Source organism: Gastrolobium bilobum, unplaced genomic scaffold (genome assembly GCF_033153095.1).
Source record: "Gastrolobium bilobum isolate Gb01-03AN ecotype WA unplaced genomic scaffold, APGP_CSIRO_Gbil_v1 utg8637, whole genome shotgun sequence".
Classification (NCBI taxonomy): domain Eukaryota; kingdom Viridiplantae; phylum Streptophyta; class Magnoliopsida; order Fabales; family Fabaceae; genus Gastrolobium; species Gastrolobium bilobum.
The window spans coordinates 485,216-491,215 of NW_026898325.1; positions in this window are offsets into that span (position 1 = coordinate 485,216).

Below are 6,000 nucleotides of genomic sequence, written 5' to 3' on the forward strand. Positions count from 1 at the left end.
AAGGGATTAAGAATGCTGAAAGTCGCTTTTCAGAAGAAAAGTGCAGATACCAGTTCTGCTAGTCGGTATAACTGTGTACCGAAAAAGTATCTCGGAAAATTAATGTAAGTGCATGATAATTACTAGGATAATATGTAGGACTTGTAAAACGAGTTTCAAGTCCAAATAATGAGAACTGGTGCTAGAAACCGGTACTGACTTGGAAAAGCGCGTACCGGAAAGTTTCTCAGAAAATTATAAGAAAAATATGATAATTCTTAGAAAATTATGTAGTTTCAGAATCCTAAGTTTGGGATTAAAATGCTAAGCGTAGAAATTAAAGTTTATACTGTGTGTTTAAGTGTGTTTGGGCTATAAATAATCCCATTATGGGCACAAAACCCTAGACTCTTTCATTCCTGCGTGAGTAAGCTGATCAGCTTGGGAGGGAGCACTGTTCCATTGCTTTCTTCTCTTGTTCTTGACCAAAAATCAACCTTGAACCCATTTTCTTGGTTGTTTCATCATCCTAAACACTTGGTGTGAGTGAGAGACATCATTGTGGGTGGGTGAGGGTGTTCTTCAGTGGTACTCCAGCTGCTGTTGGAGAGAGTTTTGGGGCTGACTTGGTTGGCTTGTTGGTGGAAGCTTGAGTTGGGCATTTTGTTGCTTAAAGAAGCAATCTTTGGGTAGAAAGGTCAAGTCTTGGTGTAGCATTTTCGTACACCATATTTCCAGTAGCTGTTGAAGCTGTTTTGGGAGCTTCTTGAGCAGTTGAACCTCTGTTTTGGCCTTTGGTATGTTGTACCAACCTTTAACTTGAGTGTTAAGGCTTAAAAATGGTAGCTTGATGCATGATAAGGTTAAAAGATGATAACTTGTTGTTGGGTGATGTTGAGCACGCCTAGAAATGCATGATTAGGTGTTTAAAATCGGTAAAAGGGAACCTTTAAGGGATATCTTCATGGAAATGCAGAAACTGCATTCTATCGTGAAATATCCAGATATCTGCCCGTGGAATATCCGGATATGATATCCGGATATGTGTATGCGGATATGGGGTTTTGGGATATCTGGATATTGTATATCCGGATATGGGATTCTGGATATCCGGATATTGCATATCCGGATATGTACAGTGAGATATCCGGATATGGTCCCGAGGAATATCCGGATATCCTGGGATTTCGCAGAACAGTAGCTGTGTTGTGCATACAATAGGCTATTGGGGGTTTGTAGACCCTAGATTGATGAAGTTGAACTTCTGTTTTTAATGGACTAAGCCAGAATAATGGGATTTAGGGCTTGTGGCTTTGTTAGAAGCTTTAAGACTTGAAAACGTAATGAAAAGATGTTGTCTTTAATTGTATGCATGTGGTACATATTTGGTCCATATCAGATTGTGATCTGCTGTAATTGGACTTTGAGCTTGTGGCATTGGATACCTAGCTTAGAGATAAGCTTTCGTGTCCTCGGTTTAGCCATGTTGTGGTTCCACCATGTCCCATGGGGATATGGTATATGCATGCTGTGTTACATGCTTTTGATGTTTTGGAAATGCTGTTGAGCTATTATATGTTAGTGCCTTGTTGATATGCATGGAGGTGTTCCACCTATACGGTAAGCCTGAGTATGTAGAACATACAAGAGGGTGAGGCTGTGGGTGAGGTGCAAGCGGTGTTCCTTGTACTACATGTAGGGAATAGACGTATTCCTACATTTCTCTGGCCAGTAGATAGTGATTACACACATGCCATAGATATCTGTTGCACTACATAGTTTTGGAACTGATAATGATATAAATGCTTTTTGAACTTATATTGCACATGTAAGTGAGCTTGGGGTGGAAGATCCTTCAGGACCCCTTGTCTTACTGAGATTTCTAGTTTAGAGATCTCACCCTACGTTTGGGGAATGCTTATTTCAGGGTTAGGTAATGTTGAGACCTCAGGCGGCAGGGGGCCGGAGCTGAGTTAGATTGTTGTTATATTATGCTGCCATGATTGGATGCTGGATTTGCATGCTGCTTATGCTTATAGCTTCAGTTTATGTTTATGGAGTTTTATGTTGAGACTTGTTGTTTACTATGTTATTTGGTGAGCATGGGGATTGTCCATGACACATAGTATTATTATGTCTTGGTTATGTGAGTCTTTTGGAGTTGTAATAATGTACCAGGATATTGTCCGGATTACTTGATGTAATGTCGTGATTTAGATACACACTTTATCTATATATTGAGGTATTTCAGTAGATGTCTTATTGCAATTTACATACAGGCGATATTTTATGAAATTGATTAAGTAATCAAGTTGGTAATTGATAATGACGTCATAATTGAAAAGAAAAAGAATATTCCGCATTTTTAATTAAGCACCGCTTAATACGATGTAATGTAAATATTCTGGGTATACACGGGGTGTTACATTTTATGGTATCAGAGCAACGGTTCAAGGGAAAAGCCTGTATGTATTGCAATGATTAGGATGTTTGGTTGTGTCTGTTTTGTGTGTTTGCTCCGTCGAGTATTATTATGATAATGCATATGTGACCACATTGCGTAAGCCTGATCAACTCATAATTTGTGCAACTTGTGCAGAATCATGGTAAGACCCGGGAGAAACCGCGAGACTTCGGAGGATCGACCGATCCTGTTCTGGCTGCATTAGCTGAGATGCAGGCGGCCCGACTAGCCGACCAGGAGGCCATGAGAATGGCAAACCAGGCCATGCTGGACGCCGTCAGAGAGGCGAACAGGAAGGCCACTGAGGACGTGTTGGAGGCCAACCGTCTGGCGAACATGACGATGTTTAGAGTCATGTTGGAGGAGATGAGGAATGGCCCTGATGTTGGTCATGCTCCACCGCCGCCACCACCTCCACCCAGTCTGCAGGATGACTCTCAGATTCAGATGGGAGATAGCAGACATCTTACGGGGGCCATGCAGACCGTCCCTGTTTTTGTTGAGGATCGTGATGAGATCGATCGCCGGCTGAATGCTTTCCGTAAGCATAAGCCACCTGCCTTTGATGGATCCTTTGATCCTGTTGCTGCTTCACGTTGGCTTCAGGCATTGGACAAGATTTTTCGGGTCATGCAGTGCACAGATCCGCAGAAGTTGATGTTCGCTACTTACATGCTGGAGGGCGATGCCCATGAGTGGTGGACAAACCTTTCTCATGTCTACGAGATGCAGGGTCATGTGATGACTTGGCCTATGTTTGAGGACTTCTTCTTGGGTCAGTACTTTCCATATTACGCTCAGGAGAGGCAGCAGGGAGAGTTTGACAGATTGGTACAAGGCTCGTTGTCTGTGGACGAGTACCTGGCCAAGTTCAACCAGTTGGTGAAGTTTGCACACTTCAGGATGGCGAGGCCTACTCCTACATTTCTGGCTGCTAAGTTTTGCAGGGGACTTAGCGAGGATATTGCTGGTTACCTAGTTGGTTCTGCTTCTAGAGATTTTGGGACACTGGTTCAGCAGTGTCGTGATATTGAAGATTTCTACAGCTCGAGTAAGGCCAAGAAGGCCAAGGTTGCTGAGGCGACGAAGGTTGCAGCTGGTAATTCCACTTCTTGGCGAGACAGGAAGTTTGGGAACAAGGGTAGGGGTAAACCGTTGGCAGCTCGGCAGGCGCCGAGTCAATTCAAGAGGACTTCTGCTCAGGGGAGTGCAGCGAGACCTCCTGCTCCCAGGTGTTCGGGATGCGGGAAGACTCATTTTGGGCCGTGTTCTAACGGCCAGTTGATTTGCTTTCAGTGTGGCAAGGAGGGCCACTTCTCCAGAGATTGTCCGTCGGCGACGACGAGGGCTACTGCAGTGCAGGCAGTGCCACTTCAGATGGTTCCCCTTCCACCTACTTCGGCACCGGTAGTGCCACCATCTTCTGGGAGAGTTTATACTCTGGATCGTCAGCAGTCGGATCGAGCTCCGAACCTTGTCAGAGGTACTGTTACGATTGGTTCATCAGCTGTTGATGTGTTGATTGACTCTGGGGCTACGCATTCTTTTGTTGCTACCCCGATTGCTGTGAGGCTTGAGTTGCCCAGTGATGTGCTTTCTCCATCGATGCGGGTGACCACCGCCACCGGAGAAAGATGTGATGCTAACACTGTTCATCGCGATGTGGCGTTTCAGTGGGATGGCCGTGAGTTCTCGGTAGATCTGATAGGGTTGCCGATGGCCAACTTGGAGGTTATTCTGGGCATGGATTGGCTGTCCAGAAATTGTGTGATGATCGATTGTTGTTCCAAGCGTGTAGTGTTGTCTCCGTGTGATTCCACAGCCAGTTCCTCGCCGTACATTTCGTTGCTGCAGGCTAGGAGAGCCTTGAGAGCAGGGGCATTTGGTTATGTCATGTTGGGAGGTTTGGTGAGTGGTACACAGGAGGACATCACTGGCATTCCTGTGGTGAGGGAGTTCCTCGAGGTGTTTCCTGAGGAGATTCCTGAGTTTCCGCCACAGAGGGAGATAGAGTTCTCCATAGATCTGTTGCCTGGTGTGGGGCCGATTTCTTTAGCTCCATACCGGATGTCGCCACCGGAGTTGGCAGAGCTGAAGAAGCATATTGAGGATCTTTCAGCGAAAGACTTCATTAGACCGAGTGTGTCTCCTTGGGGAGCACCGGTTATCTTCGTGAAGAAGAAGGACGGGACAATGCGATTGTGCACCGATTACAGACAGCTGAACAAGGTGACAATCAAGAACAAGTATCCTCTTCCTCGGATTGATGATCTGTTGGATCAACTCAGGGATGCTTGTGTGTATTCCAAGATTGATCTCCGGTCCGGATACCATCAGATTCGGGTGAAGCCGGAGGATGTCCCGAAGACCGCATTTCGCTCGAGATATGGTCATTTTGAGTACTTGGTGATTCCGTTCGGTCTCACCAATGCACCTGATGTGTTCATGGATTACATGAACCGGATTTTCCAGTCGTACCTGGATCAGTTTGTGATCGTCTTCATTGACGACATTTTGATTTACTCCAAGACGGAGGAGGAGCATGTGGAGCATTTGAGAACTGTTCTGCAAGTGCTGAAAGAGAAGAAGCTGTATGCAAAGCCTTCTAAATGTGAGTTCTGGCTCAAGTCTGTGAAGTTTCTTGGGCATGTTATTTCTGCTGAGGGAGTTGCAGTGGATCCGAACAAGATTGAGGCCGTGCTGGATTGGGAGAGACCCAAGACAGTTACGGAAGTGAGGAGCTTTCTGGGTTTGGCAGGTTCTATCGGAGGTTCATCAAGGGATTCTCCACCATGGTTTTGCCATTGACTCGCCTTACTCGGAAGGAGACTCCATTTGTGTGGACTCACGAGTGTGAGGTCTGTTTTCAGGAGTTGAAGGAGAGACTGACTACTGCTCCTGTGTTGGTCCTTCCTGATCCTGCGCTTGAGATTGAGCTTTACACCGACGCCTCCGGGAAGGGGCTAGGTTGTGTGTTGATGCAGTTGGGCAAAGTGATTGCCTATGCTTCGAGGAAGTTGAAACCTCATGAGGAGAACTACCCTACTCATGACTTGGAGTTGGCTGTTATTGTGTTTGCTTTCAAGATTTGGAGGCATTATCTTTTTGGTTTGAGGTTTGTGGTGTTCAGTGACCACAAGAGTTTGAAGTACCTGTTCGACCAGAAGGAGTTGAACATGAGGCAGAGGAGATGGATGGAGTTCATAAAGGACTACGACTTCGAGCTAAGGTATCATCCTGGCAAGGCCAATATGGTAGCTGATGCTTTGAGTCGGAAATCCAGTAGTTCATCCAGTTTGTTACTTGGTAACTTTGATGTGGTTGAGAAGTTCCGCAACTTGGCAGTGACCGCTCCGTGTGAGAGTGTACTTCTCGGATTGGAAGCATCTGATGTTGTGAACGAGCTGCTTGAAAAGATTAAAGAGGCACAAGTTCAGAGAGAGTGTCTGGATTATGTGAAGAACCAAGACGGTGTGTCTTGGAATGAGGATGGAGTGCTTTTGTTTCAGCAGAGGATTGTAGTTCCTCGAGGCCCATTGACAGAGGAGATTATGGCA